This window comes from Pristiophorus japonicus, chromosome 2, assembly GCF_044704955.1.
Source record: "Pristiophorus japonicus isolate sPriJap1 chromosome 2, sPriJap1.hap1, whole genome shotgun sequence".
Taxonomy (NCBI): Eukaryota; Metazoa; Chordata; class Chondrichthyes; family Pristiophoridae; genus Pristiophorus; species Pristiophorus japonicus.
The window spans coordinates 228,516,336-228,543,191 of NC_091978.1; the positions used below are offsets into that span (position 1 = coordinate 228,516,336).

At 45.5% G+C, this 26,856-nt stretch overlaps 1 pseudogene; it reads left to right on the forward strand.

Moving 5' to 3' along the window:
* LOC139229926 (ileal sodium/bile acid cotransporter-like) overlaps positions 1 to 26,856 on the forward strand; it is a 110,647-nt pseudogene that overhangs the window by 67,698 nt on the left and 16,093 nt on the right.

Genomic DNA, 26,856 nt, shown 5'->3' on the forward strand with positions numbered 1-26,856 from the left:
GTCACTGCCTGCCATTCTAAAAAGGACCCGTTTATCCTGACTCTCTGCTTCCTGTCTGCCAACCAGTTCTCTATCCACGTCAGTATATTACCCCCAATATCATGTGCTTTGATTTTGCACACCAATCTCTTGTGTGGGACCTTGTCAAAAGCCTTTTGAAAGTCCAAATACACCACATCCACTGGTTCTCCCTTATCCATTCTACTAGTTACATCCTCAAAAAATTCCAAAAGATTTGTCAAGTATGATTTCCCCTTCATAAATCCATGCTGACTTGGACCGATCCTGTCACTGCTTTCCAAATGCGCTTCTATTTCATCCTTAATAATTGATTCCAACATTTTCCCCACGACTGACGTCAGGCTAACTGGTCTAACCCACTTTCTCTCTCCCTCCCTTTATAAAAAGTGGTGTTACATTAGCTACCCTCCAGTCCATAGGAACTGATCCAGAGTCGATAGACTGTTGGAAAATGATCACCAATGCATCCACTATTTCTATGGTCACTTCCTTAAGTACTCTGGGATGCAGACAATCAGGCTCCGGGGATTTATCGGCCTTCAATCCCATCAATTTTCCTAACACAATTTCTCGCCTAATAAGGATATTCTTCAGTTCCTCCTTCTCGCTAGACCCTCGGTCCCCTATACTTCCGGAAGGTTATTTGTGACTTCCTTCGTGAAGACAGAACCAAAGTATTTGTTCAATTGGTCTGCCATTTCTTTGTTCCCCATTATAAATTCACCTGAATCTGACTGCAAGGCACCTACATTTGTCTTCACTAATCGTTTTCTCTTCACATATCTATAGAAGCTTTTGCAGTCAGTTTTTATGTTCCTGGCAAGCTTCTTCTCGTACTCTATTTTCCCCCTCTTAATTAAACCCTTTGTTCTTCTCTGCTGAATTCTAAATTTCTCCCAGTCCTCAGGTTTGCTGCTTTTTCTGGCCAATTTATATGCCCCTTCCTTGGATTTAACACTATCCTTAATTTCTCTTGTTAGTCATGGTTGAGCCACTTTCCCCGTTTTATTTTTACTCCAGACAGAGATGTACAATTGTTGAAGTTCATCCATGTGATCTTTAAATGTTTTCCATTGCCTATCCACCGTCAACCCTTTAAGTATCATTTGCCAGTCTATCCTAGCCAATTCACGCCTCAAACCATCGAAGTTACCTTTCCTTAAGTTCAGGACCCTCGTTTCTGAATTAACTGTGTCATTCTCCAGCTTAATAGACTGGATCAACTGGGCTTGTATTCACTGGAGTTCAGAAGAATGAGAGGGGATCTCATAGAAACGTTTAAAATTCTGACGGGTTTAGACAGGATAGATGCAGGAAGAATGTTCCCAATGTTGGGGACGTCCAGAACCAGGGGTCACCGTCTAAGGATAAGGGGTAAGCCATTTAGGACCAAGATGAGGAGAAACTTCTTCACCCAGAGAGTGGTGAACCTGTGGAATTCTCTCCACAGAAAGTTGTTGAGGCCAATTCACTAAATATATCCAAAAAGGAGTTAGATGCAGTCCTTACTACTAGGGGGATAAGGGGTATGGCGAGAAAGCAGGAATGGGTACTGAAGTTGCATGTTCAGCCATGAACTCATTGAGTTCAGAAGGATGAGGGGTGATCTTATAGAAACATTTAAAATAATGAAAGGGATAGACAAGATAGAGGCAGAGAGGCTGTTTCCACTGGTCGGGGAGACTAGTACTAGGGGGCACAGCCTCAAAATACGGGGGAGCCAATTTAAAACCGAGTTGAGAAGGAATTTCTTCTCCCAGAGGGTTGTGAATCTGTGGAATTCTCTGCCCAAGGAAGCAGTTGAGGCTGGCTCATTGAATGTATTCAAGTCACAAATAGATAGATTTTTAACCAATAAGGGAATTAAGGGTTATGGGGAGTGGGCGGGTAAGTGGAGCTGAGTCCACGGCCAGATCAGCCATGATCTTGTTGAGTGGTGGAGCAGGCTTGAGGGGCTACTCCTCTTCCTAATTCTTATGATATTATATTCTTATGAATGGCGGTGCAGGCTCAAATGGTCGAATAGCCTACTCCTGCACCTATTTTCTCTATTTCTATGTAATAAAGAATTCAACCATGTTATGGTCACTCTTCCCCAAGGGGTCTCGCACAACAAGATTGCTAATTAGTTCTTTCTCATTACACATCACCCAGTCTAGTATGGCCAGCTTCCTAGTTGGTTCCTCGACATATTAGTCCAGAAAAGCATCCCTACTGCACTCCAGGAAATCCTCCTCCTCCACATTGCTACCAGTTTGGTTAACCCAATCAATATGTAAATTAAAGTCACCCATGATAACTGCTGTACCTTTATTGCATGCATCCCTAATTTCTTGTTTGATGCTGTCCCCAACCTTAGTACTACTGTTTGGTGGTCTGTATACAACTCCCACTAGCGTTTTCTGCCCTTTGGTATTCCGTAGCTCCACCCATACCGATTCCACTCATCCAAGCTAATATCCTTTCTTACTATTGCATTAATTTCCTCTTTAACCAGCAATGCCACCCTGCCTTCTTTTCCTCTCTGTATATCCTTCCTAAATGTTGAATAGCCCTGGATATTGAGTTCCCAGCCTTGGTCACTCTGGAGCCATGTCTCCGTGATGCCAATTACATCATACCCATTAAATGCTATCTGCGCAGTTAATTCGTCCACCTTATTCTGAATACTCCTCGCATTGAGGCACAGAGCCTTCAGGCTTGTCTTTTTAACACACTTTGCCCCTTTAGAATTTTGCTATTATGTGGCCCTTTTTGCTTTTTGCCTTGGGTTTCTCTGCCCTCCACTTTTACTTTTCTTCTTTGTATCTTTTGCTTCTGCCCCCATTCTACTTCCCTCTGTCTCCCTGCATAGGTTCCCATCCCCCTGCCATATTAGTTTAACTCCTCCCCAACAGCACTAGCAAATACTCCCCCTAGCAAACACTCCCCCTGGTTTCAGTCCTCCCAGGTGCAGACCATCCGGTTTGTACTGGTCACAACTACCCCAGAACCGATTCCTATGTCCCAGGAATTTGCATCCTTCCCCTCTGCACCACTCCTCAAGCCACGTATTCATCTGAGCTATCCTGCGATTCCTACTCTGACTAGCACGTGGCACTGGTAGCAATCCTGAGATTACTACTTTTGAGGTCCTACTCTTTAATTTAGCTTCTAGCTCACTAAATTCGTCTTGTAGGACCTCATCCCATTTTTACCGATATTGTTGGTACCTATATGCACCACGACAACTGGCTGTTCACCCTCCCTTTTCAGAATGCCCTGCACCCGCTCTGAATCATCCTTGACCCTTGCACCAGGGAGGCAACATACCATCCTGGAGTCTCGGTTGCAGCCGCAGAAACGTCTTTCTATTTCCCTTATATTTGAATCCCCTATCACTATAGCTCTCCCATTATTCTTCCTGCCCTCCTGTGCAGCAGTGCAACCCATGGTGCCATGAACCTGGCTGCCTCTGCCCTCCCCTGATGAGTCATCCCCCCCAACAGTACCCAAAGCGGTGTATCTGTTTTGCAGGGGGATGACCGCAGGGGACTCCTGCACTACCTTCCTTGCACTGCTCTGCCTGTTGTTCACCCATTCCCTATCTGGCTGTGTACCCTTTACCTGCGGTAAGACCAACTCACTAAATGTGCTATTCACATCATTCTCAACATCGTGGATGCTCCAGAGTAAATCCACCCGCAGCTCCAGTGCCGCAATGCGGTCCGTCAGGAGCTGCAGGCGGATGCACTTCCCGCACACGTAGTTGTCCCTGACTTCCCACATAGTACAGGAGGAGCATAACACGTGTCCGAGCTTTGGCAACAACAATGCTTAAGGTTACTTACTGATAAAGAAAAGAAAAAGATAAACTACTTACCAATCACTTACCCCCTTGGCTGTGATGTCACCTTTCAATTTCTTTCTACTTCTTTTTTGCCTTCTCTCCCTGCTGCAGCTGCTCCGGCTGGCCTTTTATAGGCCTCTCCGAACTGCCGCCCGAATTCCCGCCTCTCCGAACTCCCCGGACTCCTGGTCTCGCTGGCCTTTCATAGGCCTCTCTGAACTGCCGCCCGAACTCCCGCCTCTCCGAACTCCAACAATTGGCTTCCATTTCCTTTGCATTAGTTATAACTCCAGCCACTGCAGGATTTTTCCTTTGACCCTCATTTACCAGTTTTTCTATGGCTGCATGGTGCTATTCTCAGTTGAATGCTGCTTTAATGTTAAGGTCAGCAACTTTCACTTCTCTTCTGGCACTTAGCTCCTCTTTCATTTTTGGATCAAGGCTGAGATAAGGTCTGGATCTGAATGGTTCTGGCCGAACCTAAAACTGAGTGTTGGTGAACTGATTATTGGTGGTTTGGTGTTGCTTGATGGCACTATTGATAATTTCTTCCATCATTTACTGATTTGGGGGAGGCTAATAGCGCAGTAATTGGCCAGCTAAGGTTTGCCCTATTTTTGTCGATAGGATATACATAAGCAATATTCCACATTTTTTATTTATTTATTTATTTTTTTTAAATTCGTAGCCAATCTTTCCAATTCTTTGTCAAATCACAAACGCCAGAGGTCACCTTGCACACATCAAGGGTCATTCTGCGCCAATGCTCTTAGCCAAAAGGCCGAGAGCCACTGCACCGTTCCTGGAAGTACTGCAATACCAGGTTCGTGCCATGGAGGTGGATGGGTCAGGCACCCCACACACCTCCGTGGAGGTGGATGGGTCAAGCCACCCCACCCACCTCCTATATTCCACATTTGTCAGGTAGATGCCAATGTTATAGATGTAGTGGAATAAGTTGGCTAGCGCAGTTGCTAACTTTGCTGCATAGGTCTTCCACACTACAGTCACAATGTTGTCAGGGCTCATATCCAGTGCACTCAGTTGTTCTTAATATCATGTGGAGTGAACCAAACTAGCTGGAAACTGGTAATGAGAACTTTGGGGAGAGATGGCTAGGATCATCCACTCAATGCTTTTGGCTGAAGACACATGAAAATATTTCAGTCTTGTCTCTTGCCGTCACGAGCTGGGCTCCACCATTGTTAAGGATGGGGGTGTTCATAGAGCCTCTTTCTGTTAGTTGTCTGGTTATTCAGCACCATTCTTGACAATATTATAGAGCTACAAAGTTTTGGTCTAATCTCGGTTGTGATATGACTTAACTTTGTCCATAGCTTGCTGCTTTTGTTCCTAGAATTTCAATTGCATTCTCCAGATTGTGCACCATAACTTTGACTTGTGATTGGTGAGTACAATTATTTATGCCACTTCTCTGGGATTTCTGTCAATCTTCCGTCAATGTTATTGTTATGTATCTGTAAAGCATGCTCTCCCAATGTTCCGCCACCAGGGAGTGCATCCCCTGAAGTCCTAAGGGATCCCAGCATCCCCTGGGAGCACTGTAATAAGCTGGCCCCTAAGGCCTGTTCCCCACTCTGGAGTGTCTTAATAAAGACTGAAGTCACTGTTACTTTAACCTCCCTGTGTGCAGTCTCATCTATGTCAGGAACACAATAACTGGCGACGAGTATACGAATCCAATGCAAAGATGAAGCAAACTGTGGGCATCCTGGAGAAGTTCTCGGAGGGTGAGGACTGGGAAGCCTATGTCAAACGGCTAGACCAGTACTTTGTAGCCAATGAGCTGGATGGAGAAGGAAGCGCTGCAAAAAGGAGGGCGGTCCTCCTCACGGTCTGCGGGGCACCGACCTACAGCCTCATGAAGAATCTTCTGGCTCCAGTGAAACCCACAGATAAGTCGTATGAGGAGCTGTGTACACTGGTTCGGGAGCATCTTAACCCGAGGGAGAGCGTGCTAATGGCGAGGTATCGGTTCTACATGTGCCAGCGATCTGAAGGTCAGGAAGTGGCGAGCTATGTCGCCAAGCTAAGGCGACTTGCAGGACAATGTGAGTTTGATGGCTACCTGGAGCAAATGCTCAGAGACTTTTTTGTACTGGGCATTGGCCACGAGATCATCCTATGAAACTTTTTGACTGTAGAGACACCGACCCTCAGTAAGGCCATTGCGATAGCACAGGCGTTTATGTCCACCAGTGATAACACCAAACAAATCTCTCAGCACACAAGTGCGAGCAATGTTCATAAATTAACTGGAATTGTGTTTGCGAGCAGAAATGTACAGGGCAGAAACCAGGAGTCTGCAACTGCCAGCAGGCCTCAGGTGACCCAGATGACTCAGAGTCTGCAACAAAGGATGAATGCAAGGCAATTCACACCTTGTTGGCATTGTGGAGGCTTCCATTCAGTCTATTCATGCCGCTTCAAAGGGTATGTTTGCAAGGGCTGTGGAACAATGGGGCACATCCAATGAGCTTGCAGACATACTGCAAGCTCTGCAAAACCTGCTAACCACCACGTGGCAGAGGAATATCGGTCCATGCTGGATCAAAGCAATTTCGAGCCTCAGAGAGAGGAGGCAGATGCTGAAGTACACAGGGTGCATACATTTTCGACGAACTGTCGACCTTTAATGCTAAATGTAAAATTGAATGGCTTACCCGTAGCCATGGAACTGGACACGGGCGCTAGCCAATCCATCATGAGTAAAAAGATGTTTGAGAAACTGTGGTGCAACAAGGCACTCAGACCAGCCCTGAGCCCCATCCACAATGAAACTGAGAACGTACACCAAAGAGCTTATCACTGACCTGGGCAGCGCCACGGTCAAGGTCACCTACGAGGGCATGGTGTATGAACTGCCACTCTGGATTGTCCCGGGCGATGGACCCACACTGCTTGGAAGGAGCTGGCTGGGCAAAATCTGCAGGAACTGGGATGACATCCAAGCGCAATCACATGAGTCGATGAGGCCTCATGTACCCAGGTTCTTAACAAATTTCCTTCTCTTTTTGAGCCAGGCATTGGAAACTTTTCCGGGGCGAAGATGCGGATCCACTTGGTCCCAGAGGCATGACCCATTCACCACAAGGCGCGAGCGGTACCTCACATGATGAGGGAGAGAGTGGAAATCGAGCTGGACAGGCTGCAACACAAGGGCATCATCTCCCCAGTGCAATTCAGCGAGTGGGCCAGTCCGATTGTTCCAGTACTCAAAAGTGATGGCACAGTCAGGATTTGCGGCGATTATAAAGTAACTATTAATCGGTTCTCGCTACAGGACCAATACCCGCTACCTAAGACAGACGACCTATTTGCGACGCTGGCAGAAGGCAAGACGTTCACCAAGCTCGACCTGACTTCAACCTACATGACGCAGGAGCTGGAGGAGTCTTCGAAGGGCCTCACCTGCATCAACACGCACAAGGGACTGTTCATCCACAACAGATGCCCGTTTGGAATTCGGTCGGTTGCGGCGATCTTCCAGAGAAACATGGAGAGCCTACTCAAGTCGATACCACACACGGTGGTTTTTCAGGACGACATATTGGTCATGGGTCAGGACACCGTCGAGCACCTACAAAACCTGGAGGAGATTCTCCAGCAACTGGATCGCGTAGGGCTGTGGCTGAAGAGGTCGAAATGCATCTTCATGGCAACAGAAGTGGAGTTCTTGGGGCGAAAGATCGCGGCGGACAGCATTCGGCCCACAGACGCCAAGACAGAGGATATCAAGAACGAACCCAGGCCACAGAACATCACGGAGCTGCGGTCGTTCCGGGACTCCTCAACTATTTTGGTAACTTCCTTCCGGGGTTAAGCACTCTCTTAGAGCCCCTACATGTGTTATTGCGCAAAGGTGAGAACTGGGTATTGAGAAAGCCAGAAACATTTTATGCTCCAACAAGCTGCTTGTATTGTCTAACCCGTGTAAAAGACTTGTGCTCGCATGTGATGCGCCATCGTATGGAGTCGGGTGTGTATTACAACAAGCTAACATTGCAGGGAAGTTGCAACCTGTTGCATTTGCCTCCAGGAGCTTGTGTAAGGCCGAGAGGGCCTACAGCATGATTGAGAAAGAGGCATTAGCGTGTGTGTTCTGGGTAAAGAAAATGCACCAGTACCTGTTTGGCCTCAAATTTGAGCTGGAAACTGATCACAAGCCCCTCATATCCCAGTTCGCTGAAAACAAGGGGATAAATACTAATGCCTCAGCCCACGTACAAAGTTGGGCACTCACGCTATCAGCGTATAACTATACCATCCGCCACAGGCCAGGCACCGAGAACTGTGCGGATGCTCTTAGTCGGCTACCATTACCCACCATGGGGGTTGGAAATGGCGCAGCCTGCAAACTTGTTGATGGTGGCGCAGCCCGCAGATTTGTTGATGGTCATGGAAGCGTTTGAAAATGATAAATCACCTGTCACAGCCCGTCAGATTAGGACTTGGACCAGCCAAGATCCTTTGCTGTCCCTAGTAAAAAACTGTGTACTGCATGGGAGCTGGGCCAGCAACCCCGTTGAAATGCAAGAACTAATCAAGCCGTTCCAGCGGCGAAACACAGAAACATAGAAAATAGGTGCAGGAGTAGGCCAGTCGGCCCTTCGAGCCTGCACCACCATTCAATAAGATCATGGCTGATCATTCCTTCAGTACCCCTTTCCTGCTTTCTCTCCATACCCCTTGATCCCTTTAGCCGTAAGGGCCATATCTAACTCCCTCTTGAATATATCCAATGAACTGGCATCAACAACTCTCTGTGGCAGGGAATTCCAGAGGTTAACAACTCTCTGAGTGAAGAAGTTTCTCCTCATCTAAGTCCTAAATGGCCTGCCCCTTATCTTAAGACTGTGTCCCCTGGTTCTGGACTTCCCCAACATCGGGAACATTTTTCCCACATCTAGCCTGTCCAGTCCAGTCAGAATCTTACATGTTTCTATGAGATCCCCTCTCATCCGTCTAAACTCCAGTGCATAAAGGCCCAGTTGATCCAGTCTCTCCTTATATGTCAGTGCAACCATTCCTGGAATCAGTCTGGTGAACCTTCGCTGCACTCCCTCAATAGCAAGAACATCCTTCCTCAGATTAGGAGACCAAAACTGAACAAAATATTCCAGGTCGGGCCTCACCAAGGCCCTGTACAACTGCGACAAGACTTCCCTGCTCCTATACTCAAATCCCCTAGCTATGAAGGCCATCACACCATTTGCCTTCTTCACTGCCTGCTGTACCTGCATGCCAACTTTCAATGACTGATGAACCATGACACCCAGGTCTCGCTGCACCTCCCTTTTTCCTAATCTGCCGCCATTCAGATAATATTCTGCCTTCGTGTTTTTGCCCCCAAAGTGGATAACCTCACATTTATCCACATTATACTGCATCTGCCACGCATTTGCCCACACGCCTAACCTGTCCAAGTCACCCTGCAGCCTCTTAGTGTCAACCTCACAGCTCACACCGCCACCAAGTTTAGTGTCATCTGCAAACTTGGAGATATTACATTCAATTCCATCATATAAATCATTAATATATATTGTAAAGAGCTGGGGACCCAGCTCTGAGCCCTGCGGCACTCCACTAGTCACTGCCTGCCATTCTGAAAAGGACCCGTTTATCCTGACTCTGTGCTTCCTGTCTGCTAACCAGTTCTCTATCCACGTCAGTACATTACCCCCAATACCATGCTTTGATTTTGCACACCAATCTCCTGTGTGGGACCTTGTCAAAAGCCTTTTGAAAGTCCAAATGCACCGCATCCACTGGTTCTCCCTTGTCCACTCTACTAGTTACATCCTCAAAAAATTCCAGAAGATTTGTCAAGCATGATTCCCCTTTCATAAATCCATGCTGACTTCGACCAATCCTATCACTGCTCTCCAAATGCGCTGCTATTTCATCCTTAATAATTGATTCCAACATTTTCCCCACCACCGATGTCAGGCTAACCGGTCTATAATTACCCGTTTTCTCTCTCCCTCCTTTTTTAAAAAGTGGTGTTACATTAGCAACCCTCCAGTCCATAGGAACTGATCCAGAGTCGATAGACTGTTGGAAAATGATCACCAATGCATCCACTATTTCTCGGGCCACTTCCTGAAGTACTCTGGAATGTAGACTATCAGGCCCCGGGGATTTATCGGCCTTCAATCCCATCAATTTCCCAACACAATTTCCCGCCTAATAAGGATATCCTTCAGTTCCTCCTTCTCACTAGACTCTCGGTCCCCTAGTATATCCGGAAGGTTATTTGCGTCTTCCTTTGTGAAGACAGAACCAAAGTACGTGTTCAATTGGTCTGCCATTTCTTTGTACCCCATTATAAATTCACCCGAATCCGACTGCAAGGGACCTACTTTTGTCTTCACTAATCTTTTTCTCTTCACATATCTATAGAAGCTTTTGCAGTCAGTTTTTATGTTCCTGGCAAGCTTCCTCTCATACACTATTTTTCCCCTCTCAATTAAACCCTTTGTCCTCCTCTGCTGAATTCTAAAATTCTCCCAGTCCTCCGGTTTGCTGCTCTTCCTAGCTAATTTGTCTGCCTCTTCCTTGGAATTAATACTATCCTTAATTTGCTTTGTTAGCCACGGTTGAGCCACCTTCACCGTTTTATTTTTACTCCAGACAGGGATGTACAATTGCTGAAGTTCGTCCATATGATCTTTAAAGATTTGCCATTGCCAATCCACCGTCAACCCCTTTAAGTATCAATTGCCCGTCTAATCTAGCCAATTCGCGCCTCATACCATCAAAGTTACCTTTCCTTAAGTTCAGAACCCTAGTTTCTGAATTAACTTTGTCACTCTCCATCTTAATAAGGAATTCTACCATATTATGGTCACTCTTCCCCAAGCGGCCTCGCACAACAAGATTGCTAATTAGTCCCTTCTCATTACACATCACCCAGTCTAGGATGGCCAGCTCTCTGGTTGGTTCCTCGACATATTGGTCAAGAAAACCATCCCAAAGACACTCCAGGAAATCCTCATCCACCGCATTGCTCCTAGTTAGGTTAGCCCAATCAATATGTAGATTAAGTCGCCCATGATTACTGCTGTACCTTTATTGCACACATCCCTTATTTCTTGTTTGATGCTGTCCCCAACCTCACGACTACTATTTGGTGGCCTGTACACAACTCCCACTAGCGTTTTCTGCCCTTTGGTATTCCGTAGCTCCACCCATACCGATTCCACATCATCCAAGCTAATGTCCTTCCTTACAATTGCATTAATTTCCTCTTCAACCAGCAACGCCACCCCGCTTCCTTTTCCTTTCTGTCTGTCCTTCCTAAATGTTGAATACCCTTGTATGTTGAGTTTCCAGCCATGGTCACCCTGGAGCCATATCTCCGTGAAGCCAATCACATCGTATCCGTTAACTGCTATCTGCACAGTTAATTCATCCACCTTATTCCGAATACTCCTCGCAGTGAGGCACAGAGCCTTCAGGCTTGTCTTTTTAACACACTTTAACCCTTTAGAATTTTGCTGTAAATTGGCCCTTTTTGTTTTTTGCCTTGGGTTTCTCTGCCCTCCACTTTTACTATTCTCCTTTCTAGCTTTTGCTTCCGTCTCCATTTTATTTCCTTCTGTCTCCCTGCATAGGTTCCCATCCCCCTGCCATATTAGTTTACCAAACAGCACTAGCAAACACTCCCCTTCGGGCATTGGTTCCGGTTCTGCCCAGCTGCAAACCGTTTGGTTTGGACTGGTCCCACCTCCCCCAGAACCGGTACCAATGCCCCAGGAATTTGAATCCCTCCCTTCTGCACCACTGCTCAAGCCACCTATTCATCTGAGCTATCCTGCAATTCCTACTCTGACTAGCACGTGGCACTGACATTACTACCTTTGAGGTCCTGCTTTTTAATTTAACTCCTAGCTCCCTAAATTCGTCTTGTAGGACCTCATCCCGTTTTTTACCTGTATTGTTGGTACAGATAAGTACCACGACAACTGGCTGTTCACCCTCCATTCTCAGAATGTCCTGCACCCGCTCCGAGACATCCTTGACCCTTGCACCAGAGAGGCATCATACCATCCTGGAGTCTCGGTTGCAGCCGCAGAAACGCCTATCTATTCCCCTTACAATTGAATCCCCGATCACTACTGCTCTCCCACTCTTTTTCCTGCCCTCCTGTGCAGCAGAGCCATCCACGGTGCCATGGACTTGGCTGCTGCTGCTCTCCCCTACTGAGTCATCCCCCTCAACAGTACCCAAAGCGGTGTATCTGTTTTGTAGGCGGATGACCGCAGGGGACCCCTGCACTACCTTCCTTGCATTGCTCTTCCTGTTGGTCTTCCATTCCCTATCTGGCTGTGTACCCTTCTCCTGCGGTAAGACCAACTCACTAAGCATGCTATTCACGTCATTCTCAGCATCGTGGATGCTCCAGAGTAAATCCACCCGCAGCTCCAGTTTCGTAACGCGGTCCGTCAGGAGCTGCAGGCGGGTGCACCTCCCACACACATAGTCGTCAGGGACACCGGAAGCATCCCTGACTTCCCACATAGTACAGGAGGAGCATAACACGTGTCCGAGCTGTACTGCCATTGACTTAACCCTTAGATATACTTAATCTGGCAACAACAAGGCTAAAGGTTACTTACTGATATAGAAAAGAAAAAAGAAAAACTACTTACCAATCACTTACCCCCTTGGCTGTGACGTCACCTTTCAATTTTCTTTCTACTTCTTTTTTGCCTCTTCTCTCCGCTGAAGCTGCAAAAGCACGCCTTTATAGGCCACCCGACACAACGCACTCCCACCTCTCGACTGGCGCTGCCTCTCGCTGCTGCTGGGCCTTTTATAGGCCTCCCGACACCACGCACCCCCACCTCTCTACTGCCGCTGCCTCTCGCTGCCGCTGGGCCTTTTATAGGCCTCTCCAACGCCACGAACTCCCACCTCTCGAATGCCCACTCCCGCCTCTCGACTGTCCATTCAGGCAGACTGCCTGTTGTGGGGTAACCACATAGTGCTACCCAAAAAGAGCAGGGAGACATTCATCTCAGATCTCCATAGCACACACCTAGGTATAGTAGTGATGAAAGCGATAGCCAGATCGCACGTGTGGTGCCCCGGTATCGACTCTGACTTAGAGTCCTGTGTACGGCAATGCAGCGTGTGTGCTCATTTGAGCAACGCGCCCAGAGAGGCACCACTAAGTTTGTGGTCCTGGCCCTCCAGACCATGGTCAAGGATCCATGTTGACTATGCGGGCCCGTTTCTCAGTAAAATGTTCCTGGTGGTGGTGGATGCTTTTTCAAAATGGATTGAATGTGAAATAATGTCGGGAAGCACTGCCACTGCCACCATTGAAAGCCTGAGGGCCATGTTTGCCAACCACGGCCTGACATACTGGTCAGTGACAGTGGGCCATGTTTCACCAGTGCCGAATTTAAAGAACTCATGATCCGCAATGGGATCAAACATGTCACCTCGGCCCCGTTTAAACCAGCCTCCAATGGGCAGGCAAAGCGGGCAGTACAAACAATCAAACAGAGCCTTAAACGAGTCACAGAAGGCTCACTACAAACCTGCCTGTTCCGAGTACTGCTCAGTTACCACACGAGATCCCACTCGCTCACAGGGGTGCCCCCGGCTGAGCTACTCATGAAAAGGATACTTAAAACGGAAAAGAGTGACTAAAGTAAATGTTGGTCCCTTAGAAGATGAGAAGGGGGATTTAATAATGGGAAATGTGGAAATGGCTGAGACTTTAAACAATTATTTTGCTTCAGTCTTCACAGTGGAAGACACAAAAACCATGCCAAAAATTGCTGGTCACAGGAATATGGGAAGGGAGGACCTTGAAACAATCACTATCACTAGCGGGGTAGTGCTGGACAGGCTAATGGGACTCAAGGTAGACAAGTCCCCTGGACCTGATGAAATGCATTCCAGGGTATTAAAAGAGATGGCGGAAGTTATAGCAGATGCATTCGTTATAATCTACCAAAATTCTCTGGAATCTGGGGAGGTACCAGCGGATTGGAAAGCAGCTAATGTAATGCCTCTGTTTAAAAAAGGGGGCAGACAAAAGGCAGGTAACTATAGGCCGGTTAGTCTAACATCTGTAGTGGTGAAAATGCTTGAAACTATCATTAAGGAAGAAATAGCGGGACATCTAGATAGGAATAGTGCAATCAAGCAGATGCAGCATGGATTCATGAAGGGGAAATCATGTTTAACTAATTTACTGGAATTCTTTGAGGATATAACGAGCATGGTGGATAGAGGTGAATCGATGGATGTGGTGTATTTAGATTTCCAAAAGGCATTCGATAAGGTGCCACACAAAAGGTTACTGCAGAAGATAGAGGTACGCGGAGTCAGAGGAAATGTATTAGCATGGATAGAGAATTGGCTGGCGAACAGAAAGCAGAGAGACTGGATAAATGGGTCCTTTTCGGGTTGGAAATCGGTGGTTAGTGGTGTGCCACAGGGATCGGTGCTGGGACCACAACTGTTTACAATATACATAGATGGCCTGGAAGAGGGGACAAAGTGTAGTGTAACAAAATTTGCAGATGACACAAAGATTAGTGGGAAAGCGGGTTGTGTAGAGGACACAGAAAGGCTGCAAAGAGATTTAGATAGGTTAAGCGAATGGGCTAAGGTTTGGCAGATGGAATACAATGTCGGAAAGTGTGAGGTCATCCACCTTGGGAAAAAAAAACAGTAAAAGGGAATATTATTTGAATGGGGAGAAATTACAACATGCAGAGGGACCTGAGGGTCCTTGTGCATGAATCCCAAAAAGTTAGTTTGCAGGTGCAGCGGGTAATCAGGAAGGCGAATGGAATGTTGGCCTTCATTGCGAGAGGGATGGAGTACAAAAGCAGGGAGGTCCTGCTGCAACTGTATAGGGTATTGGTAAGGCCGCACCTGGAGTACTGCGTGCAGTTTTGGTCACCTTACTTAAGGAAGGATATACTGGCTTTGGAGGGGGTACAGAGACGATTCACTAGGCTGATTTCGGAGATGAGGGGGTTACCTTATGATGATAGATTGAGTAGACTGGGTCTTTACTCGTTAGAGTTCAGAAGGATGAGGGGTGATCTTATAGAAACATTTAAAATAACGAAAGGGATAGACAAGATAGAGGCGGAGAGATTGTTTCCACTGGTCGGGGAGACTAGAACTAGGGGGCACAGCCTCAAAATACGGGGGAGCCAATTTAAAACCGAGTTGAGAAGGAATTTCTTCTCCCAGAGGGTTGTGAATCTGTGGAATTCTCTGCCCAAGGAAGCAGTTGAGGCTAGCTCATTGAATGTATTCAAGTCACAGATAGATAGATTTTTAACCAATAAGGGAATTAAGGGTTAAGGGGAGCGGGCGGGTAATTGGAGCTGAGTCCACGGCCAGATCAGCCATGATCTTATTGAATGGCGGAGCAGGCTCGAGGGGCTAGATGGCCTACTCCTGTTCCTAATTCTTATGTTCTTATGTTCTTAAAACCAGACTCTCGCTGGTTCACCCCAACCTGCATGATCAGGTAGCGAGCAGGCCGCAGCAACAAAATATAAACGATGGTCGCGCCACTGTGTCACGGGAAATTGATCTGAATGACCCTGTGTATGCGCTAAACTATGAACATGGTCCCAAGTGGATCGCGGGCACGGTGATAGCTAAAGAAGGGACTAGGATGTTTGTAGTCAAACTAGACAATGGACAAATTTGCAGAAAGCACCTGGACCAAACGAGGCTGCGGTTCACAGACTGCCCTGAACAACCCACAGCAGACACCACCTTTTTCGAGCCCACAACACACACCCAAAGGATCAACAACACCACCCCGGACCAGGAAATCTAACCCATCACGCCCAACAGCCCAGCAAGGCCAGGTTCACCCAGCAGCCCTGCAGGGCCAACAACACGCCAGCCCGGTGAGGGCACAGCCAACACACCAGAACAGACATTTGTACCGAGGCGGTCCACTAGGGAAAGAAAGGCTCCCGACCGCGTCACCTTGTAAATAGTTTTTACTTTGACTTTGCGGGGGAGTGATGTTGTATATCTGTAAAGCATGCACTCCCATATTCCGCCACCAGGGAGTGCATCCCCTGACGTCCCAAGGGATCCCAGCCTGGGGTGCAGTCTCATCTGTGTTAGGAACAGAATAGTTACGGTGGACAATCAGGAAATGCTTTGCCCAGGTATTTAACATGCAGGTAGCTCTGTGTGGTAGCTTCACCACGTTTGCACCCTACTCTAAGGTATGCTTGGTGCAGCTCCTATTATACCCTGCTACACTCTACTTTGAACCAGAGTTGGTCTCCTGGTGGTATACAATTCTCTGCTGATGATGGACCATACATGGATATCCAGTTTTGGTCTGCGAGATCTTTCCATAGTCTGTCTCACATATTGGTGGTGGTGCCACACTACATGATGGAGGCTGTCCTCATGATGGAGACAAGACTTCACAAGGATTGTGTGGTGGTCACTTCTACCACTGCTATTGTGGACAGATATGTCTGCAACGGGTAGGTTGGTGATGATGAGATCATGTTGGTTAATTCCTGATGTTCTTCCTTCACCACTGCAATGTCTAGAAGCTATATCCTTCATGACTCAGCCAGCCTGGTTGGTGGCAGTACTACCAAGCCACTCTTGATGGTGGACACTTAGAGCATATTCCGTGTCCTTGCTTCTCTCGGAGATTCTTCTAAATGATGTTCACCATGGAGGAGTACTGATTCATCAGTTAGTATGGGTTGTGGGGAGGATGGTAGGTTGTGATCAGAAGCCACTTTCATAAGAACAACATAAGAACATAAGAACATAAGAAATAGGAACAGGAGTAGGCCATATGGCCCCTCGAGCCTGCTCCGCCATTCAATAAGATCATGACTGATCTGATCATGGACTCAGCTCCACTTCCCTGCCCGCTCCCCATAACCCCTTATCCCCTTAGTGTTTAAGAAACTGTCTATGTCTGTCTTAAGTTTATTCAATGTCCCAGCTTCACAGTTCTCTGAGGCAGCGAATTCCACAGATTTACAACCCTCAGAGAAGAAATTTCTCCTCATCTCTGTTTGTTTTAGCTGGGCGGCTCCTTATTCTAAGATCATGCACTCTAGTTCTGGTCTCCTCCATCAGTGGAAACATCCTCTCTGCATCCACCTTGTCAAGCCCCCTCATAATCTTATACGTTTCGATAAGATTACCTCTCATTCTTCTGAACTCCAATGAGTAGAAGCCCAAACTACTCAACCTTTCTTCGTAAGCCAACCCCCTCATCCCCAGAATCAACCTAGTGAACCTTCTCTGAACTGGAAGTATATCCTTTCGTAAATATGGAAACCAAAACTGTACACAGTATTCCAGGTGTGGCCTCACCAATACCTTATATAACTGTAGCAAGACTTCCCTGCTTTTATACTCCATCCCCTTTGCAATAAAGGCCAAGATACTATTGGCTTTCCTGAACAGTTGCTGTACCTGCATACTATCCTTTTGTGTTTCATGCACAAGTATCCCCAGGTCCCGCTGTACTGCGGCACTTTGCAATCTTTCTTAACTTAAATAATAACTTGCTCTTTAATTTTTTTCTGCCAAAGTGCATGACCTCACACTTTCCGACATTATACTCCATCTGCCAAATTTTTGCCTACTCACTTAGCCAGTCTATGTCCTTTTGCAGATTGTTTGTGTCCTCCTCACACATTGCTTTTTCTCCCATCTTTGTATCATCAGCAAACTTGGCTACGTTACACTCAGTCCCCTCTTCCAGGTCGTTAATATAGATTGTAAATAGTTGGGGTCCCAGCACTGATCCCTGTGACATCCCACTAGTTACTGGTTGCCAACCAGAGAATGAACCATTTAGCCCTACTCTCTGTTCTCTGTTAGTTAGCCAATCCTCTATCCAAGCTAATATATTACCCCCAATCACATGAACTTTTATCTTGTGCAGTAACCTTTTATGTGGCACCTTGTCAAATGCCTTCTGGAAGTCCAAATACACCACATCCACTGGTTCTCCTTTATCCACCCTATTCATTACATCCTCAAAGAACTCCAGCAAATTTTTCAAACATGACTTCCCCTTCATAAATCAGTGTTGACTCTGCATGACCGAATTTTGCTTTTCCAAATGTCCTGCTACTGCTTCTTTAATAATGGACTCCAACATTTTCCCAACCACAGATGTTAGCCTAACTGGTCTGTAGTTTCCTGCTTTTTGTCTGCCTCTTTTTTTAAATAGGGGCGTTATATTTGCAGTTTTCCAATCTGCTAGGACCTCCCCAGAATACAGGGAATTTTGGTAAATTACAACCAATGCATCCACAATCCCTGCCGCTACTTCTCTTAAGACCCTAGGATGCAAGCCATCAGGTCCAGAGGATTTATCTGCCTTTAATCCCATTATCTTACTGAGTACCACCTTCTTGGTGATTGTGATTGTGTTACGTTCCTCCCCCTCTATAGCCCCTTGACTATCCACTGTCGGAATATTGTTAGTGTCCTCTACCGTAAAGACTAATACAAAATATTTCCTTGACCTTGTTTGACCTAAAGACATGAGACTTCATAGGGTCTGCAATCAATGTTGAATACTCGCAGGACCGCCCCAGGTCATATATTACTGTGCCCTCACTGCTGGTGGGTCTATTCTGTCAGTGAGACAGGATGTGCCCAGGGATGGTGATGGAATAGTCTGGGATGTTGTCTGATTGACATGATTCTTTGAGTTGACTATGATATGCTGTTGCTTGACCTGCCTTGTGATTTAAGATATTATAAATTCCTCAAAATATTTTACAAGGGATGCTGTTATTTTGGTATCTAGTTTATTTAAGATTAGTGGTTTGTAATTGTGACATTTAGATGAATAGATCAAGTGAGTTAAACAGTTCTTTAATAAATGTGCCGTTTAAACAAGTAACATAATTTAAGAATGCCTGTTTCACATTGAAGGTAGCTTAATTACATTATGCATTAATAACATATGCAATAATTGTTCTAATTTAATTGTTTTATTTTCTCTCACAGGTGCCGAACTATAGCATTAGAAACAGGAGCACAAAGTGGACATCTATGTGCAACAATCTTAATGATATCCTTCAATCAAGAAGATCTCCACTCCATGTTTGCATACCCTTTCATTTATATTTGCTTTCAGATCTTTCATGGATTAATGTTTGTAACAGGTAGGAGCACTTGTGAAATGAAAGACGTAATTGGAAAGTTTTGTACACACTCCACACCTTAGCATGTATTTTCTGATGAGCAGTAATGCTACTACGGACAGGATTCGCCTAGGTGGTGGGGTGGTGCAGGGGGTGGTGCAGTGGCGGGGGGGGGGGGGGGGGGGAAAGAAAATTGAATGAGAAATATAGATGGTTTTAGATTATCTCAACACTTAATTATTGCAGGATACCAAAAAAGTAGATAAGAAAATAAATGAGTAATGGAGGGAATTAAAAAAAAAGACTGCACTGTATTCTGACCATCAGTCAACTTCATCATAGGCAGTCCCGCGAAGCGAGGATGACTTGCTTCCACGCCAAAAAGGGATGAGTTCACAGGTGTTTCAATGAAGGACCTAATATTCCAGATCCTGAACTACATCTTGGAGGGTGGAAGATGCCTGTGCTTGGATTTTTTTAACGTGTGGTGGCCGTTTTAGATTACATGATTTTGAAATTAAAAACCTCTAAGCAATTACCAGGATAGAATTTTAAAACAAATTCTTTCATGAGATGTGGGTGTCGCTGGCAAGGCCAGCATTTATTGCCAGCCCCTAATTGTCCTTGAGAAAGTGGTGGTGAGTCTTCTTAAACCACAGAGGGCAGTTAAGAGTTATCCGTATTGCTGTGCGTCTGGAGTCACATATAAGCCAGACCAGGTAAGGACGGCAGATTTCCTTCCCTAAAGGACATTAGTGAACCAGATGGGTTTTACGACAATCCAGTAGTTTCATGTATATACACATACACGTAAACATATACACATACAAACACATATACATACATTTAAACATATACATAAACATATGCATAGATATATATACATATACACAAATATAAACATATATGCATATGATTATGTATATGTTACAGTGTATGCATACATATGCATATAATTCTAGCTTCACTGTTGAGAACATTATGAACGTAAGCTAGAAAATCTTTTCAAGGCAATCAAATTAAAGTTAAGGCTATCGTAGATTTAGTGGAACAGCTGGTTCTGTTTGTGATTTTTCCTTTTGACTTCAGAAAACATTCAAACTTCCTGATGCAAATTTGAAAATGCTAATAGCTGTAAAATAGAGTTGATATCTGAAAATCATTTGTAGTATATTGTTTTGTTTGTTCATAATATGTGTTTTTTTGTTACAATCAGCATTTCAGCTATACAAAATATTTAAAAAGCCTTTTCCAAAATCTATGGCTTCATCTCAGTCTATATAAGGCAAGAAGAAAGTCAACACCCAAAGCAGGGAGGCCAAGGCACCAGCTGAACACAACGCTTCTAAAATGACTAAGTCAATTTAAGAAGCAAATTTGAACTCTTCCGAAATTGGCAGATCCTATAGAAAAAGATTTCTTCCTTTAATACCTGCTAAGTATCGTCCCATTGCTTTATAATGTCTGATATACTCTGTATTCCCTTTAAATTTTTTCCAACTTTGGTGATATAATGCACCAGGGCTCTTGGCCTTCACATTGCATTGCTTTGCCAATAAAAAAATGAGCATTCAGATATTTGTTTACTTCTGCTCAAGTGCACCAATTGGCAGCTTTAGTGATTTCAGCATCTCAATATTGACAAAGAAGTGATTGAATCAAAAGGACATAAAGTAAACAAGTGTTTCTGTAAAATTGTTGAGAAAGGAATTTGATATGAGCATATTAACTGTTTATACAAAAACATCCCCCACAGTAATTTTGAGCCTTATGTTACAAGGATTACAGTGAAAATAATTTTCCAAGTATCTACTGGTGGCAGAGAAACTATTATGTACCCAGAAATTTGAGGCCAATAATAGCTTTTAAAAATGTTAAAAAGGCTGAGGAGGTTGCAAGATTCTGTCTTGAAATACATTAAAAACTCCCATGCCAAACTTGGTCAATGGCTTATCTGGTAATATTAGGTGCAAAGTGCGTTGCTACTAGTGCATTCTGGCCCTGGGAGTCAGCATACAGTTACATTATAAAGACACTAGGTACCAACGCAGGAACATGGTAGCTCTTATCAGACGATCTCAATGTGGGGGTGAAAATTAACTTTTTAGGTGAAGTCAATGATTAATAAGTCAAAAAAGTACCTCACTATACAGTGGCCAGACCCATGTCAATCCAAATCCTAGCACTAATCCTGCACCTTGCTCTAATTGCTGTACTGCTATACATATCAGTGGTATTCCTGCAATAATTCTGCACCTCACTTTCCATAGGCAGAGTTTAGTACACTTTTTACATCCTTTCCCCATGGTGGTCAGTAAAAGGCTTTGTTGCATAAGTTGCTGCATACACAAAAGGGAATTGAAAGGTCATTGCAGCTTTCCTAATTGTTTGGTTGTCATGTGAGTCCCATCGAGTTCAGCTCCAAACCCTGAAAAGACTGCCCAATACTGAATTGGAGACTGACAGTGAATAGAGCTCAGCCCCACTGGTTGAATGTCCAGATCCTCAGTTCCCACCCCTCTGCTGACTGAATTTCCTTGGCTTCACTTGCCCCTCCTCACTAACAGATTTGCCTCAGAATTCAGAAACAATTTTTGTTGGTCAGACACAAATCCCAACACATGTACAATTACGGTTTATGGGAACTTCGACCAAAAAAAACACACTTACATTTGAATGGCTATGTGGTATCAAACTGAACAGTAGTGATGAACCCACAAAGCCGAATTTAGCTGGGTCTAGCTTGTACATTTGCACGTGGCCTTGTATTATACAAGTCAAATACATTTAACAAATGAGTGTACTCCCAGGATGGCACTATGTCAAGATACCAAACATTAAACAAGTTAAGTTTTCTTCAATATTGAAGATTTTACATCCATCATGTTATTAACAGCCGACTTTAGTTATCTTTTAGTAGTTGTGGTTTGTTTAATAGTATTTTATCATCGACAAGTACACCAACTCCATCCTCTATTATTTTGAATGTAATAATGTTCCATGTACAAAAAATATTTTAAGCAAGTAATTCTGTTAAATCAGAATTTTTTTACATGAGAGTTTTTTTATATACCAAATGTTTATATTCAATATTGTGACATTAGAAGAATTTCATTGGAATAAATGTTTAGAAATTATCCAGGTCAATTATAAACTGCATTTTTATTTCAAAGCTCATTGCTCCATACCTTCTGATACTTCTGATTTTATACTCAAACCTGCCAAAACACTGTACAATCAGTGAATCTGTGAAGAAAATATGTTATAGCCTGTTTAATGTCTCACCAATTGGTATGCTAATCTCTCCTTTAGAGGGTGAGAGAAGTTGTCTTTCTTCTTGCACAGCATTATTTAGGATACTTTTGGGTGAATTGTCCCAAATTCCTGTTATTGTTCCACACCTTTCATTCTTCTGTTTTTGGATATTTTGCAAACATCACAAATAGTGTGCCTCTTACTGTGAAGCTGGAATGTTTCGCTACAGCTGATTTAAACTGCTGGCATTTTGCATTGGTATATCTCTGCCTGATGAGCCATTTTGACATAAAAATTGTAACTTTGCTAAGTCATGTATAATTAACAATAACTCATGATATTTCCAGATGAAGCTCACTAAACCACACAATGTGACTCAATGAATCACAGAGGATTGCTATTATCTGGAACACACTATCTGAAACAGAGGTGGAATCAGATGCCATAGAATCTTTCTAAAGGCACTTGGACATGTATTTGAAGAGAACTGATTTGCAGGGTTACGGGGAAAAAGCTGGGCAGTGAGACTAAATTAGACAGCTCTTTCAAAGTGCCAACACAGGTGTGATGGGCCGAATGGCCCCTTTCTGAGCTGTAACATTCTATGGACGGAATTTTCCGGTGGGATCAGTGGTGGGTCGGGTGGGAAATTAGATTTATTTGATAGCGGGTCGGGACCCCACTGTCATCCCATCGCAATGCACCTTTCCCAATGGCGCATTTGTGATCTCCGATCCGACTTGACCTGCAGAGGCGGGTGACTCAATTAAACCAATTATTGGGTTGTTGACAGACCCTTAATAATCCTTTTAGCCTTTTCTTTTAACTTTAACTGCTCACCCACACTGCTCGGGGAACACATCTGTGAAGCTGAGGCACATTTTGAATGTCCATTGAATCAGCTGATTACACGACAACTTGAAATGTGCTATAAATGCTCCCATCTCACAGCTTTCCAAGCACAGAAGCTGTTGCTTAATCCATTTAGAACACAGATTGTGCATTGTGCAGGCTGCAAGTGTTTAGAGCAAACTCTCCATCCAGTGTCACCTCATTGGAATAACCTCTCTTACCATTGACAGATCATTTCTTTCATTTCTGCTTCACCTGCCATCTATTCCATCAACATGGGTGCCCTTTATACTGTCTTACCTTGGTGCTCAAAATCAGCCCCAATACCAGCAGCACCAACAACAACACCAACCTTCTCCGCAATCAACTGGTGCTGCACAGGAGAGAGGGCATCAGCACCCGACCATATTGCTGCCCAGGAGGCCAGGGATGGCCTCACCATGGCCAAATTTACTTCACGACACTGTACACCCTGGCTGCCACATGATTCGCCAGGTTGTCACCACCTCACACCAACACCATACAGCATCACTACAAGGCTCTCACACCACCATTATGAGAGAGGGGTACCGTTATGTCTCTCCATTCACTGCAACTCACTAAATCACTTCCAAAGGTGCACACAGATCTATCCAAGAACACAAAGTGTTGAAGATAAAAGTTTCAGGGCTGGATTTTTCGCTCTTTTGCACTCCATTTTGCACCCCGATGTGGCAGTAAATGGTGTTTTTGGGCATGAAACAGGGCGTCCAGCATTTAGCGCCTGCCTGGAAGTTTCACAGATTGTTTTGTGGCAGCACAAAAACTTACCGTCCCGCCCTCCATTTTGGCCATCAGCATGACGTAACTTGTCAAGCAAGGCTGCGCTAGCACCTCAGATGGAACTTCTGGCCCTAACGCCTCATTTAATGACCACTCCAGAAAAAGCCAGATGAACTTAGCCCCGATGGAGCAACTGGTGAGCTGCGATGCTCCGCCGGAGCAATCTCTTCCCTTCCCTCGTTGTCTCCACCATGCGCCTCTGGATGGTCAGCTGGAAGTAGAAAACAACGGAGGAGTAGTTAGCAGCAGGGGAGGGGGCACGGTGACATGAGAAAGGTGGAATTGCACATGTTCATTTGAAGGGCCGCCACAACTCCACAATATCTTTCAATGCAGTATGTTGAGTCATTTACATTCCCTCACTACCCGAAGGGGGCTCAGTATCGTCCCTGGCAACTGTCTGAGCTGGAACTCCAATTAGGGCCAAGACCCTTTCCTCCACATCCATGAACGGGATTGGTTGAGGCGGAGACCCCTGCCTGTCTGCATCTGCTCCCATCCATTATGGGAGTATTTGGACTGCAAAGAGAAAAATAGGAAGGGTTTAGACAGGGTTTCTCTGCTGTTGTGGCATATATGCCTACCAGAGTACAATAGGTGATACTGTGTGAATGTAATTGTTGCTTCCGTTCAATTTGTTTGGATGTTGCATGTGCTTCGTCAGTATTTGTTCACAGGTTTGAGGCATCTAACATGGTGGTTGTAAGTGATCTTTCAGAAAGGCATAGCAGCAGTCGGAGTGTCTGGCGAGGGACGATGTAAATGATAGAGCTAATGTGCATGGATCATTAAAAGCCAATAGGTGCTGAAGTAAGCCTTCATCTTTCTTATGCATTGTGAAAACCACCCCACAGACTGTTGAGAGGGACCATATGCACGACAAACTTCACATAGTGTGTGAGATTCATGTTAGAAGTCATGGAGGCATACATAGATGCAAATTGTACTCACATTGACGAACCTCGTAAGGTCGTTGAACTTTTTGTGGCACTATGTGCCAGTCCTGGGCACAGTGTCTGCAGCAGACACCTCCTGTGCAATCTCCCTCCATATTCTCTTAAACACAGGAAGAAGTGGTCTGACTCCCTCAGCAAGATTGAGTGAGGCCCACCTTCTCTCCACTGTGTGGACCAAGGTCTCACTTGCCTCATGGCTGAAGCGCCTGGCATGCTGCCTTCCCTCCTGATCCTCCATCTCAGCAGCAGTGGCTGAAGTGGGTCGGTTTCCAGGAAGCTGCCACGCCCTGCATTAGCATTTGCGACCGGAAAAGAAAAAGAAATTCAATGCGCATGCGCAAAATGGCCGCCTCCTTTAACATCGAATGTTTCAGCTCGGGTGCACAAAGTCAGTCATGCAACGTCGGACTTAACGCCAATGCTCCTCCAGATGACATTTTTGCCGAAACTTCCAAACGAAGACACAAGCTATTTTCAGGCACGAACTTTTACCTGCCGCCGCGATTAACGCCCCGAAATCCAGCCCTCTATGTTTGACAGCACATTAACAGAAACCTTACATGAACCTTGCATAATCATCATCATAGGTAGTCCCTCGCAATCGAGGAAGACTTGCTTCCACTCTAAAGATGAGTCCTTAGGTGACTGAACAGTCCAATACGGGAATTACAGTCTCTGTCACAAGTGGGACAGACAGTCATTGAAGGAAAAGGTGGGTGGGACTGGTTTGCCGCACGCTCTTTCTGCAGCCTGCGCTTGGTTTCTGCATGCTCTCAGCGATGAGACTCGAGGTGCTCAGCACCCTCCTGGATGCACTTCCTCCACTTAGGGCAGTCTTTGGCCAGGGACTCCTGGATGCACTTCCTCCACTTAAGGCAGTCTTTGGCCAGAGACTTCCAGGTGTCGGTGGGGATGTTGCATTTTATCAAGGAGGCTTTGAAGATGTCCTTGAAACATTTACTCTGCCCACCTTGGGCTCGCTTGCCGTGTAAGAATTCCGAGAAGAGCGCTTGCTTTGAGAGTCTTGTGTCAGGCATGCGAACAATGTGGCCCGCCCAACGGAGCTGATCGAGTGTGGTCAGTGCTTCAATGCTGGGGATGTTGGCCTGGTTAAGGACGTTAACGTTGGTGTGTCTGTCCTCCCAGGGGATTTGCAGGATCTTGCAGAGCCATCGTTGGTGGTATTTCTCCAGTGATTTGAGTTGTCTTCTGTATATGGTCCACGTCTCTGAGCCATACAGAAAGGCGGGTATCACAACAGCCCTGTAGACCATGAGCTTGGTGGCAGATTTGAGGGCCTGATCTTCGAACTCTTTTTTCCTCAGGCGACTGAAGGCTGCGCTGGCGCACTAGAGGCGGTGTTGAATCTCGTCGTCAATGTCTACCCTTGTTGGTAATAGGCTCCCGAGGTATGGAAAGTGGTCCACACCACAAAATGGATCTCTGGCCTTCCCAAAGCCTGCCCTCAGCCAAGCCTCGGATCACCTACCATCTCACCGAAGGGCTACTCAGCGCCAAGCATACGGCCAACAACTCGCCATAGGCAATTGGCTCATAACTTGCATACAGCACCCAAGTGGCTACCCTTGCATGTTGCTGGTTGATATGATTGCACTAGGATGAGCGTGAGTGTGAGAGGTGACTTGTGAAATGGGGATGTGATAATGTATATAGAGAGAGAGGGATAGTTGGAGGTGCAAGAAAAGTTGGTGTGAATAACGATGTGCAGGAGTAGGATAGGGAAGGCAAAATGATAAGAAACACAGGAGGACGAAGGTGAGTGTGGCTTTGTACTAATGACATCATTGAAAGGTTTACGACATTGCACCCTGGTCCTCCTGACAACATCCCTGCTTGTGACTTCCTCTGCAATGTGCAACCAGGCTGCATTGATCTCCTGAGGAGGTATCTTCCACCCATGGGAAGGGAACAGAACCTCCCTGCATGC